This window comes from Dryobates pubescens, chromosome 2 (genome assembly GCF_014839835.1).
Source record: "Dryobates pubescens isolate bDryPub1 chromosome 2, bDryPub1.pri, whole genome shotgun sequence".
Lineage (NCBI taxonomy): Eukaryota > Metazoa > Chordata > Aves > Piciformes > Picidae > Dryobates > Dryobates pubescens.
In genome coordinates this window covers 42,268,524-42,283,464 of record NC_071613.1, presented here as the reverse complement: position 1 = coordinate 42,283,464, position 14,941 = coordinate 42,268,524, and the positions used below count along the sequence as shown (strand labels likewise).

At 39.4% G+C, this 14,941-nt stretch overlaps 1 protein-coding gene across 4 annotated transcripts in view; it reads right to left on the bottom strand.

The window, feature by feature from the left end:
* The window catches only part of PTPN4 (protein tyrosine phosphatase non-receptor type 4), a 115,460-nt gene that overhangs the window by 75,559 nt on the left and 24,960 nt on the right, over positions 1-14,941 (bottom strand). The gene's annotated exons all lie outside the window — the stretch shown is intronic.

Genomic DNA, 14,941 nt, shown 5'->3' with positions numbered 1-14,941 from the left:
TGCCCAGGTGGCTAAGAAGGCCAATGGCATCCTGGCCTGCATCAGGAATAGTGGGCCCTGCCCCTGTACTCAGCACTGGTGAGCCCACACCTTGAGTACTGTGTCCAGTTCTGGGCCCCTCAATTTAAGAAGGATATTGAGACACTTGAATGTGCCCAGAGAAGAGCAGCAAGGCTGAGGGAGCTGGGATTGTTTAGCCTGGAGAAGAAAGAGGAGGCTCAGGGGAGACCTTATTGTTGTCCAAAACTACCTAAAGAGAGATTGTAGCCAGGAGGGGGTTGGTCTGTTCTCCCAGGCAACCAGCACCAGAAATACAGGACACAATTTCAAACTGCACCAGGGGAGGTTTAGGCTCAAGGTGAGGAGAAAGTTCTTCACAGAGAGAGTTGTTAGCCATTGGAATGGGCTGCCCAGGGAGATGGAGGAGTCACTGTCCCTGGAGGTATTCAAGAGGGGACTGGGCGTGGCACTTGAAGCCATGGTTTAGTAGTCATGAGGTCTTGGGTGACAGGTTGGACATGATGATCTTTCAGGGCTTTTCCAACCTTATTGATTCTTTGATTAATCAAATGCTTTCTGCTTAAGGAAAAAAATCTATTTCTGTAAAGATATAATATGGCCACTTTTAAAACTCTTCCTAAAACTTCCCCTGTAAAAGAGGGCTATCTCATTTTTCCTGATGATGAACTGGAACAGCTACAGTGACCAATTTAACTACAAGCACAATTCCTTCAGGGCTACTACACCCCTCAAAAGTTGTCAAAAGAGAACACTGGATACAAGAAGACACTGGCATTGTAAATTAGGAAGATGAAGCTCCCAACTTCTCAGCAACTTCTGTGCACTGGTGGGTAACCAGGTCGTAGTCTTATTAGCACAGATATCTATCTACAAGGGCCTGGCAGCTCTGGGACTCCCAAACTCACACCCACACCCTGCTTTATAGCCTGTCCCTGAGCAGCATCCCTGCTTCATATGCAAAACGGATACAGGAATCTAATCTCCAGCTGCTTTTATACATTCCCTCAAGACTTCTATTGTCTGTGGGCACTGTGAGCTGCTTGATTAAATCTCTTACAAATGCAGTAAGTACAGAACAGCAAAAGAAATTCCTGGCTACAAGTACTTCACTCTTGAGAGCAATAAAGAGCAACATACTCACATCCCCCCCCCACCAAATGTGCATAATCTCACCTGAATTTCCATGAATGAGCTGCTTTTGCATCCTCGATCCTCAACCACAAGAAGACCCAAGTCTAACACAAAAAGCATTAATTCTTAAAGCAGATCTTAGGGTTTCTGAGGATTTTGCGCCTGAAATTAAACAGCTGAGAAGTTGGATTTAGTCTCTCTTCTCCAATGTCAGCTTCTATACACAAGCCAGTAACAGAATTAATATTCCAATCACTTATTCAGATATGTTTAAGATTTTAACTCATTTTATGGGCATGACAATTTAATGGAGTTGGCTGTGAATTTCAGTATGGGCTCAACACCTAAATTAGTAATTACTCTCAGTTTAAAAATTACTTGAGGTCTTCTTTTTAAATTAAGATCTCCTTGGATAATACTTTATCTGTTTCTTTGGATAGGAGTTTCAAATCTGAATAAATGCTGTGGGATACCAAGGAAGATTATTTTTTTTTTTAGTGTTATAATCACATTGTTACTGAGACAAAGGTTAAAGGAGAAGCAGCACCTTGTTCTGTCACTCCCAGATTTTCATTCTTTCTAACAAAAATAGCAACTAACAAGCATTTGGTCACTCTACACAGGTGTGGTGGTTTAGGCTGGGTGCTGGCCCAGATACCACTGCACAGGCCACACCTGGGAGGTCCCAAGAGGTGGGCCCAGCCCAGGGGGTGGTTGCAGGGAACCAGGTATTCCATTCCCATAATGCCTTGCTCGCCTATAAAATGTCCATGCGGGGTCTTCACTTCCTCTTTTGTCCCCAGCTGCTGCCTAGGTAAAATGGCATGAGCTGCCTCCCTTGGGCCTGCTCAGGCCCAAGGCTGGGTTGGGGGGGCGAGGAAAGAGCCCTGGGGGGGTTTGGGTGTACCCCCAGGTGGGGATGGGATGTTCTTGGGTATGTTCTGGGATCTCTCTTTTTTGTCACGGTGTTTGTGGTTCTCTGTAGAAAACTTTCATTGTTGTTTTTTATTGTTTTCCTATTTAAACTTTCTATCACTTTTGCAATCCATTTGTCTGAGTCGTTTCTGCCTGTGGTGGGGAGGGGATCTGCCCCAACCCCTTACAACAGGATAGTGGCCAGTCTGTTAGAGAAAGCTGGAGGATGCATACCAGAACATGGCAAACTAGTTTGTTAGTACTACAGCTACCTACTATTTCATATGAAAAATAAGTAATTTCAACAATTTGACAATTTCCTCCCTTGCTCCCCCATTTACTCAAGAATAAGAGTATAGATAACAGAAAAGCTTTATATAAATTACACTAATTAAAAATCAATACTCATTATGCTTGAATTGTACCTATGATGCTCCCCCCCAGGTAAAAACCAAATCTCTCAAACTCATCTGCTCCCTTTCCATGCTCTGGGTCTGAATTAGGACAGTGCAGGAAGTCTGGTATCTGCTTTTCTTCACTCCTGTATGCAGCATTTCAGGAAACAAAACCGGCAAGGTTTAGTCTGGCACAACTTAGAAGTAATACTAATAAAAAGTAGTTCCCAGAAATCATGCCATCAATACTGCCAATTATTTCAAACCTAAAACCTTTTTATCTTCCTCTCTATCCCCAGTTGTTTTTCCACATGAAGTGACTCTTCCATCTTCACTATATAGGACTCTAATTTAGATAGAGCCCAAGAAGATACTAAAATTCTTTTGAAGAGAAAAAAAGGACAAACGGGACTTTGAGATTTCAAACAGCTCAATATAGTTCATCTAAAACCCATTTTAAGCTTCAAATTTATTCTTTGTAAACAACACCTGACATCACATTGCAACTAGCAGATTGATAAATGCTCCGAATTTCCAGAGCACATCCTTTCATAGCAATATCATCTCTTCTTTCAGTTTTTGACTGTTGTTCTAGATGGAGGACTGAGCTTTAGAGAGGCTGAAGGAATACAGCAAATATACTAGAAATCTGTTTCAATTCTAGATCTTTCTTACCCACAATCAGATTTTTTTTTTCTGTTCTATCCTTCTTCAGGGGGTTCAATTAATTTCCATCTTACTGCAACAGTCTTACAAGTCAGAGTGTGAAAGAATGCAAAACCAGAACCTCCTTCCAACTAGCTCCTGCCATCTTCAAGGCCGAGTACTCACTAACCTGATGATAACAATACTTCAGAAGAGAAAGAACTTCAGCATCACTTCAAAGTAACACCAGAAAAAACACCCAGAGTCCCTGTACCTGTTGTGATTTAGCCCCCAGCCAGAACCAGGATAACGCATTTAAGAGAAGGCTTCATATTGAGTACCTCTGGTTATTCACAACAAATACTAACTCATGTGTCCTGCAGGTGACACAATAAAGCCACAACTGGACTCAAAATAATGTATGAATTTGTGCAGCTATATTGTTTCTGGCCTGGAGTGATTTGCAGGTGATAATCAGGGATAAGGGAAACTTCATGAAACAAGTCACACACATATACTTGAACAAGGTATGGGAAGAAGCTTTTCTGAGGTTTCAGGTATTTGAGCACGTGTCTATAAAGAATAGAATAGAATAGACCAGGTTGGAAGAGACCTTCAAGATCATCACATCCAACCCATCAACCAATCCAACCCACCTAAACAACTAAACCATGGCACCAAGCACCCCATCCAGTCTCTTCCTGAACACCTCCAACGATGGTGACCACCACCTTCCTGGGCAGCCCATTCCAATGGGCAATCACTCTCTCTGTATAGAACTTCCTCCTGACATCCAGCCTAAACCTCCCCTGGCACAGCCTAAGACTGTGTCCTCTTCTATATGATAGCCAGACACCCATATGCACCTTAATGAACCAGAAAAAAACACAAACATCTACATCTCTATCAAGCAATAAACTACAACTGAACTTCCAAAGTAACCTGGATAGTAGTCAACCACATCACAGAATGGTTCAAGAAGGGAATACCACAACATGAACAGAGAGCAGGCAGCTGAAGCAGAAATATCTACATAAAAGTACTGGTATAGTTTAAAGCCTGTAATACAAAAACAGAAGCTGATGGCAACCACCAGCTATAGCAGTGGCCAGCTTGTGGGCCAGCAAAGACACAGGAGAGGAGGAACCCATGGGTGCACATCTGTGGTCACCGCACTGCTATATGACCACTTCAGCTGGTGCAATGGGCAGCAAAGAAACGTGTACTGAGTCAGCAGCAGCCCACATTCCTGGAATAAGTCATTTAGGATAAAAAATGGTAAAGGGGCCAGGGAGGGGAGGAAATCTAACTATATAAACCCCCCCCAAAAAAAACAAAAAGGGGGGGAAAAAACCAACAAAACAAAAAAACCCACACAAACCACACACACAAACTCCCCCCAAAAATAGAACAGACCACAGTCTGTGGAAGGGGAGATAGTCAGATCAGTTAGAAAAGGATAAAGCTGCCAGGAAAAAGAACCAGGAAGATAAGCACAGCTCAAATGCCACAAAATGGTGAATTTAACTATCCTTCTATATTTAAAAAATATTATAAATTAAACAAATATGCAAATGCATAAATAAAACCCACCTTGCTTCCTAGTGCAACTGCCAGCTCATGATATTTGGAAGCATTTATCATGTGTAAAGATTACTAAGAATAAATAGAGAATATTTTAAAGTGATTTCCACCACTTGCCCTTGTTTGAAAATAGCCTTAAAAATGGCAATCCACGACCCCGACACAGACGATTACTCTACCAAACTCTTCCCATTCCTGGCGCTGGATCTCTTATTCTTGGTTTCATGACTCAATGCTATAATAAGATGTAATAAATGGAGCTATAATGAAACATTACTAAAATATCTTCTTGATAGAAACTACTCAAAATAAATGTGCAGTATTTTTTTTTAAATGTGTTCTTAAACTAGGTTAAGCAGATTTAAATAGAATTTTCATTAAAAGGAAAGTCTGACTCTCAAACAGCTCTAAGATTAGGAAGCCTAAATACTTACTTGCCAAAAGAAAAAGAGGGTTAGAAATCAGTGCAAGTTCAGACTGTGGTGGTTTTAGGCTATGCCTTTAAAACTTGGTTACGGATTTTGGGCAGAAAAGTAGAAAAATGTAAATAAATCACTATTGGGTGTAAAAAGGAAAATAAAAGATTATTCTAAATAAATTCATTGGGTAAATATCTGGAATAAGAGGATCTGTACCATAACAATTCTTCCCTTTTCTCTTCTCTTCTGATCTCAGCTGGTTTTTCTTCGCTCACGAGAGAATCTGCGTGCTTTGGCTGGCCTTGGCTAAGTCTAACCCACTCTTTCTCTCTCCAGTCCTTTCTCTCTTGGTGTGGGGGGGAGTGTGGGGATTGTGGGGCAGTGGAATGGCTTCCCTGGACTCTTGACCAGGGGGGTTTTCATGTTATTTGCCAATTGTAAATATGTGTAAATATTGTAAATACTATGTATTTTGTACATATTCGTCGTATTCCATTGTAGAGTGTAGATTTTGCTTGTAAATACAGCTTCATTTGCTTCTGAGTTGGTCTGGCAAAGTTAATATTGGGGAGAAAACTTCAGCCCACCACATTACAAAAAATAATTGGAGTCTATTCAACATAGGGCAATTGCTTGATTGATTAATTCCTTCTGAGATTAAGGAAGCAAACTGAAGCTGGTTTGGGTTTTGTGGCATTTGATATATTCTGCTCTGACAGTAATTTTATATAGATGGTGGATGGCTCTTATGTTAGATAAGCTGGGAAGATATTTGGCACATAAACTGTTCCTTTGGTTCAAATACAAGCTGAAAATGCTGTATGATCACTGTTTGGGATTTCTTTGGCTTAAAAAATATGGCAATGTGACTGCAACAGTTCCCACAGAAATATATGAATTCAGCATTCCTGTAGCTGAGAGCTATGTGAGCAGCTGGGATCCAAAACTGATGTATTTGCTACTTGTGGTTCTGTTATCGGTAATAATTAACATGTTCCTGTTAATGGCACTGTACCAAGAGAGATGTGCAGCAAATAGGTGTTCTATTTTTAGATGCAGCAGACATAGGAGAGGTAGTTCTAACTCAAATGCAGAAATTTCTACTGACGATGAAGACACAGACAAACTAAAACTGGAAGCACCAGGTGAAAACAATTTGGTATTTTATACCTTGCTGAACAAACCAAAAAACCCCAAAACCCAACAAAACTTCTTCCTCTAGTTTTCCTCAAAAGTATCAAGGGGTAATTAAATCTGATTTCCCTTTGCTATACAATCCAAGAGAGATTTCTCTAACAAAAAAAGTTCACAGTTCTAGTGGAACCCTAAAGTTCTTCAGTATCTAAAAGGAACTTGGTAATATGAAAATTTAGAACTGCTTGTAGCCAGAACAACCTAGTACAGTTCTTTTGGGACAGTAATTATTTACAGCTTTGAACTTGAGCAACGGCCTGACTACACATGCTGCATGAAGGAAATACAGCAAGTGAGAATTCAGTCGATTAGATAGTGTTGGATGATAGGTTGGACTCCATGATCTCAAAAGATCTCTTCCAACCTGGTTAATTCTATTCTAATTAGGTTTTGATTTCAGGCTTCTACCCACAAATAAGAGGAGATTTTAATGCAGTTTAAGAAGCCAAAAAGAGAAACAAATTACGTATAAATAACAGCTGCTGCTCTTCCACAATTGTATACAACTAAGCAGGTAAGTCAGGAGTGAAACACCTAACACTGGGAAGTTACATGTTCTAACTTGGTGTGACTATGAATGAACACAAGTCCTACATCCTGTATGCTGTACAAGCCTCAACCTCAATTATCTGACAGCAACATCAACAGAAAACACATCAGTGGAGAAAACCTGTGGGGTAACTACTAGCCACTTGAACACCCACAGATCAATACTGCTGCACTGTAGGATCTTCAAGTCCAGAACAGCTAGCTGGATTGGCAGCTTTACTTCCATCCATAGCATCTGTGTTGTGAAGACTTTGAAGGCAGTTTGAATTCAAAACAAGCTGGCAAAATTTGGAAAAAGCTTTTGTTCTAATCATAGTCAACTTCAAGCTGCATTTTGGCTGGCACTAGAACTGAAGTATTAGAGGAAAGGAAGTTGTATGTGTATAGCCTGTTCAGAATTGCTAAGCCTAAGCCAAACTATCTTCAACAGAATGCAACATAGCAGATAACAACTCTAAGGCTGAATATAAGCAATCAGACATTTTCCATCAAAATTAGATTTTAATCAGAAATGTCATTTTCCATTTGAAAATTTAAATTTTGTGGAAATTTTGATTTTGATAAAATCCACTTTTTTTCCTCTTGAAAAATTAAAATGTCTGTCTACCTGCCTGGAAAACAGTTGGCAACTCCAATTCCTCCTCCAACAGAAAACAAACCAAGGGATGTCTTCTAGCAGAGCTGCCCAGAAAAGTGACCTCACTCCATCCATGCCCCTGGCTCGCAACTGCCCTGCCTCAAACTTCTTTTCCAAGTACCCTCACACTCAGTCTCTCCCCAGATTTCTGGCACTAGAATGAGAAGCTCTCCAGACAGGGCAACAGCAGCTTTAATGAGAGACCTGCCAAACAGCAGAATAATCATCCTATTCATCCAATCTCAAATTTTAAATTCCCCATTTATTTTTATTAATAACAGCTCTCATTTTTTTTCAACTTCAGTGTAGCTCAGGTAAGTCCTTTTCTGACTTGCCTACGCCTTTTCACTAAGACTTTCTTTATTGGAAACAATTTCCATTCTCAAGCCAGCTCAAGAGTACTAGCAGTTCAGAAGAACATGAGAGAGTCTGGCAATGAAAAATATCACTCACACTCAAATGACTAAACATTTAAAACTGATAAATAATTATCTACAGTGAAATTTAAAAAAACCCAACAACAAACAACACAACTAATCACCATTTTATGGGTTTAGTTTCTCTAGCAGAGCATCTTAAAAGGTCTAAGCTCCTCCAATTTGTGAACTGTACAAATTTACCTTGAAACAGGATCATTTTCAAAGATCAGGACCAGAAAACAATAGACCCATTTTATCTGTACTAAGGCAAAAGTTAAAACCAAAGCATAAGCCTTCCAAAACTGTGGCACACTGACCTCAACAGTCACACCTCGTCAGGAGTTGTGACTGATTAAATGTTAAGGCCCAAACTCACACTCCATGCATTTATGTTCATACATTTTGAGTTTTGTAAATTGCTAAACCATAATCAATTCTGTACATAAGCCAGAGGAAAGACTACTTCCCAGCATATTTCTAAGACTTATCTAAAAATGCTTTGCCTTTTGGGATGCACTTCCTTCTTTTGAAACTAAACTGACAAAGTTACAGAAGCAACTGTAAGACAAAAAAAATAATTAGAAAATGTACAGTGTGGCCAGCAGGAGCAGGGAGGTCATTCTGCCCCTGTACACTGCACTGGTTAGGCTGCACCTTGAGTACTGTGTCCAGTTCTGGGCCCCTCAGTTTAGGAAGGATGTTGACTTGCTGGAACGAGTCCAGAGAAGGGCAACAAAGTTGGTGAGGGGTTTGGAACACAAGCCCTATGAGGAAAGACTGAGGGAGCTGGGGTTGCTTAGCCTGGAGAGGAGGAGACTCAGGGGGGACCTTATTGCTCTCTACAACTACCTGAAGGGAGGTGGTAGACAGTTGGAGGTTGGTCTCTTCTCCCAGGCAACCAGCACCAGAACAAGAGGACACAGTCTCAGGCTGCACCAGGGGCGGTTTAGGTTAGATGTTAGAAAGAAGTTCTATACAGAGAGAGTGATTGCCCATTGGAATGGGCTGCCTGGGGAGGTGGTGGAGTCACCATCACTGGAGGTGTTCAGGAGAAGACTTGATGGGGTGCTTGGTGCCATGGTTTAGTTGTTTAGGTGGGCTGGATTGGTTGAGGGGTTGGACACAATGATCTTGAAGGTCTCTTCCAACCTGGTTTATTATTATTATTATTAAAAATATCTGAGAATATTATGCTGATCTGAGGAAATACAAGACGCACACTCACATAAAAAGTCTGTAATTTGTACTAGGATGCAAAGCTGACTTTTTGGGGGGAAAAACAACAACTTAATTTTATTTTTTGTTTCTGTATATGACTGGATTATACATTACAGCTTTGTTCCACATAGAGTTTCACAGCAATGCTGCAAAGTTTCCACAAAATTAACTTAAGAGAAAGAGCAGATGTTATTAATGGAATGAAAAACATCATCACACTGTCAAGGTTAACTACAAATATACTCTGCAACAGCAAAAAAAAAACCCTCCAACATTGCTGATCCAAAAAATATAGGCATGAAGTTGCAGGTACCCAGCTAGAACAGAAACAAAACCTATGAAGAAGGAATTTTTTAATGTAGTGCAGAACGAAAACAGTCTCACAATGTTACCCAAGCGAAACCAAAATTTACTGACAAGCTCTATACTATTAAGCTGAACTCACTCAATTAAGTTTCAGACCTTTAATTACATGTTAGATCCATTTAAGGTAATAATGATTTCCAGGTGCAAGGTATGTATTTGCCGTAGCAAAACACATAGTGTCTTTGCATTTGATAGAACTCCCCACTGAGAGAAATTATCTGGTCATTTTGCTTGGAGCTGAAAACTTCTAAAATCAGATGCCATTCAGAATCAGCAAAACACTTTTAATACTATGGGTTTCAGATTAATTAAACTATTATATTAGTTACTGAATTTGGTTTCAGTAGGAAAACTACTTCTACAATCTCCTCTATACCATTATGTTCAGGAAAAATGAGAGGATTTAATACTTCCTTATTGGCTCACTTCTGCGTGAAGTTTCACGTCCTCTGAAAAAGCATGTTAGAAGCCAGTTAACCAAAAATGAAGCAGTAAAAGAAATCACAACTCCAGCTGCAGTAAAACCACACCAAGAAGGGCAAATGAACACCGAGATGCAGAATTAGCAACTATCTAAAATTTTGGACAAAGCACTACAAAACTTAAACAAAGCCATTTATAAGCTTAGTATCACATTACTATTTATTGCACTGCTATATATGGTTTCTGTCACGTATTTACCATTTTTAAGTCAGAAACCCTGAATGCAGTTTAATTACCTGCATGTCACAGGGTCTTCAATTTCATTTAGTTACTTCTCAGAATTTCATTTACTTCTCTGCTGCTCCTGAGGGCTTTCATTTTGCTGGATCAATTTCCTGATAGGAAGCTAGCCAATACCTTCTGCCACAAACCAACACAAAAAGACCACAACACCTCTGACAATACCTTGAGAGCAATCAAGTTACTTCTTATTTTTCTTTGTAAAACAACTGAATGTCTGGAAGTACCCTGTTACAGTAATTTCTGTGCCACTAACACTGTAAAATGGTTCAAATTCACAACCCATGCCTCTTCACTGTGTCACAGGCTGCAAGCACGAAGTTGCTCTACCTCAGCTGAGAGGCTGGGGCTGAATTCAGTACTTGGTTCATTCCCCTACCAGAAGCATAAATGCCAACCCTATTGTAGCCATGGCCAAATACAGTCCACACATCATCATAGCAAACCTTCTCAAACTTGTGGTATGAAAGATCAGAATTTTTAAAAAATAAAGACTAATTTTAAGAGAACCATTCTGACAGGTAGTTAGTCACTAAACTATGAGTAGGTGAAACACAAATCAACTTGTACACTACATTGCCTGTAACTGGCATCTACTTATTCATAATGCAATAATCTATCCATAAAGTTTGCTCTCAAAAGAAATCTTAAAGCAAGTAATTAATTTTGCTTTATATGTCACAGTGAAGTTCACATTACTTGTGCATTAAAAAATTACTGTTAAAAATGAACATATGTTATTTTACTGTTCAACTGTGTATAAAAGAGACTGTGACATCCTAGCCTTTAACAATCTTTTCCCACTCTTTTAAAAATAAGCATATAGCATACTTGTTCTCTTTGAAGCAAAATGACTGAAGCAGCAGATTAATTTAAGAGCCTCCTATGCAAAGTAATTCACCTTTCAACATACAGCAGCTTTACAAAATGCTTAGCAAAACCCCCATTTGGTTAGTCTCTTCCACTATATTGCAGTTAACAGATACTATTGTAACAGAACAATACCAGTTATAATCCCCAGGCTGTTAGAAACCAGAAGTTTGCAAGGCTGTTCCATCTAGTGCAATCAGCTCTCTTTGCTCCTCCATGCAAGTGCTAAGCTCCTGGGTCCCCACCTCTGCTGAGCCAGGTCTGAGGGCAGCAGGTCTGAATGACAGATTTAACCAGTTCCCTCAGCATTCTCAATTCTCCTTTCATGCCATTGGAAAAACACTAAGTAATAGTGAATAATTACGCTGAATGTCTTATCTGCTCCAAATCCTAACAAGCACTTGAAGCATATGGTAGTCGATGAAAATCTGACAGCAGAGACCTAATGCAAGGCTAAGTGATCATGTTTTCAAAAAAGTTGGCATGCTACAAATGCCAGAAAGGGATTTCATAGTAAAAAACCCAAAAAACCACAAACCCCTAAAAAACAACCACCCCAAAAAAGGCAATGTAAATCCACAAGAAAAAACTCCGAAGTTATCCACAACACCATGATTTCCAAAAGCTTGTAAGGAATACACATTTTAAGCAGCTGATCTGCAATGACAGCCCAAGAAAGTCACAGTATAAAACTCACCCTGCTACCATGTTCATTATTTCTATGAGGTGTGAAACTCTGCCTCCAAAGCTATCTGACGTGTCTCTCAGTAAAACAACAAGTCAATGTACTTTTATGATAGTAGAGCTTTAATTGGAAAGTACAGTACAAGCTATTATGCAGATGGCTGATATTTAGCCAAAAAACGCTACCAAAGAGCAGTTACTCCTCACAGTAAACACTAAGCATGGAAATGATGCTGCAGTTCCTAAATCTAGGAAGTAACTACTTCCTCAAGTGTAATTGTGGTCCGTGTCAAACAGTAGAAGACTTTAATAAGAAAGTGTTTTTCTGTCCAGCATTTCAGCCCTCAAGGATCTGTGAGCATACTTCCAGTGTGCACTGCTATGAGACGTGAATCTCTGAAAAACCAAATCAAACTCCTCAAAGCCTGTGAAGCTGAAAAGATTCAAGCCTTTTGACAGAAATCATAAATTTAAGTGTCTCTAACAAGAAAAAGATTTGCAGAATGCACCCAAGCCTCCCAGCTCCTTGTTCTTCTGGTAAAGGTGGGAAGCAGCCAGCAACTAAAAACATCACTTCCTTAAACACCTTTACTTTGAGGACAGCATTGAACTTTTTTTTTTTTCCCTGCTCATGTCAAGCAGTAATTTTGGGATCGATTAATTTCCCTTTTCTGAAAGGGAACAAGCTAACACTGTAGGGAAAAAACACACAACACCACCACAAAGAAACAAAACCACCCCACCACCACCACCACCACACTCTCAAAATACAGACCACAAATGAGAAACTGTGCAGTGCCACCCGCTGAATAATGCCACGTGCAGGGACTGTTGACAGAAGAACAGAACACCTAGAATTTAACCTGCTGTCAAGCCACCCCAAGATTATGGGCAATCCTCAGAAAAAAAGTTCACCATTAGATCAAGGGTGAGTAGTTTCCACTGGTGCTGCCTTACACAAGTAAGTTGTACCTGTGAGATCAATTTGGTAAGCAAATCTCAAAAATAACCAAGGAGGCAAGTTTTATAAAGAATCTAACTTAGTTTCCCAAGAGCTCTAAAAGAGCTTAGTTTAAGCATTTATGTTTTATTTATAGGAAAATGCTGTTCTAAAATTTGCCACTACATTTCTTGTTTATATCCAACATTCATGAAGTCATGATAAAAGGCTATAGAGCTCTCTAGTCAAAGGCATCAGGATGAACTTGCAGAGAAATGAGAACAAGTTACAATAAGGAATATTTTAATTTCTTTTATGAATTTCATTACAGACAATAAAAAATCCTATCAAGTTAGTAATATAAACAAGAAACTTTTCACAATATATTTGGGCATTTTATAAAGACAGACCAGAGTATTCTGTTGAGTGAGCCATTATTCTATGAATATTTGACATCCAATACAAGATTTTTTTGTCTTAGCACATATCATCCATGAAAGAAAGTACAGATGGACAGTGGACACTGGAGATAGCACATTGTTTCGACACTTAAATGTGGCTACTAATAACTCTCTAAAAAGTCCTGAGGCATTGTTAGAAAGTTTTAATAAAATGCTAATTAAGTGACCTTAAAATAGCCTGACTCTTGTTCCTGCTGTTTTCCCTGGAAAAGTGGGCACAAACATGGGTCAGATTCACAAATTGATGGTTACAGATTCACAGGTTGATGCAGTGGCCCTCCTGAAACTACCAAGATCATTATTTATTACTGAAACCATCAGTTCAGTACCATTCCCCTCCTATGAGTATTTCAGATTTTCTCCATGTCCCTTCTTCACTTGTCAAGGCTTTAACAGTTCCACTTGTAACTGTTCAACTCCCTTTACCACTCAAATAATTCCCTACATTATGTCCATTTTTCTAACCACCTTTCAACTCCTCCCTGGCCTACTCTGTCCTTGTCTTTGCTGCTCCTGCTCCTCTAGGATGGATACAGAAAGCAGATGGAAAAGCAATAGAAATTACCAAATGTCCACATGAAGGCAAGAAGAAAAGCTGTAGCAAAGAGATAAAAAAACATGCTTAAGCCTACTCCAAAACTTAAAAGAGAGATGCCAGGTACATCTACAGTCAGATTAACAGGGGTAAGGTACCCGATTGCCTGATGCACTCCACTAAGATGCTTTTCTTATGGTTCTGAGTGGAAGGTATGGATGGCAACATAGTTAATTACCTAACACAACATTACCAAAAATCATTAAGAGGCTTTTTTAATTTCACAAATTAAACATGAGGGACAGAAAGGTTCTCATAGCATCATATAAATCCATGAAGGACCTGCATGGTTAAGCAATTTCCCCTTAACAGTCTCTCAGGTGCACAAATTTTGAGTTAATTCTGGGTTTCAGAACTTTGCCTTGCCTCCTTTTTCTATCATCTCCACCAACAGAATTAATTCAATGCAATGCCTAGGGACAACCTCCTTCAAAACAGGACTTTCAGGAGAAGAGAAAAGCCTGCAGGAAAACTGATTAAGTACAAGTTTATTCTCGACATGCACAAACATGTTGACAGTGACATGATACAACTTTCCAGTAGCTAAGTTTTCCAACACATAAAAAGAGAAGAAAACTCACAGCCTGTACCAAGTGTCAAGAGACACTCAGAAGTTAACATATTATTTCTTTTATTTAAAGTGAATATATTGTACAACATGCATTAAGAAGAAACAGTCTAACAACATACAAATAAATTCAGGAAGAAGGCATTAAAAACTTATGTGCTGTCCAAGTCAGCACACTTGCACTGCTCCTCTGAGACCTTACACTTAAAACCTCCTTGCACTCAAGTGCCTCCACAGTCAGGCTCAATCACTTTTCTTTTTACACACTTTTTTTTAAAGCACCCTTTTATGAGCAAACTCAGCTTCCCCCAAAACTTCTCCATTGCATGACAGAAACTGAAACTTCTAATTCACACTCAGAATCAGGGGGTTTTCCACTTGAAGGTAAAGATGCAATATCATTATGTTATTATGTGACTTCTCATTACAAGGCAGCACCACTAATACTGCCTTGCACTGTTTGCTCCAATGCTTTTTTCCTTATCTAGAACTCATCCTTAATAATAGGCTAAGCTGAAAAGCTGTTTGGCTAATAGCTAAACTATATTATCTCAGAAATGCAGTTTATTTATATTGCCTGTGAAGAATATTATTCCTTCCAACTACT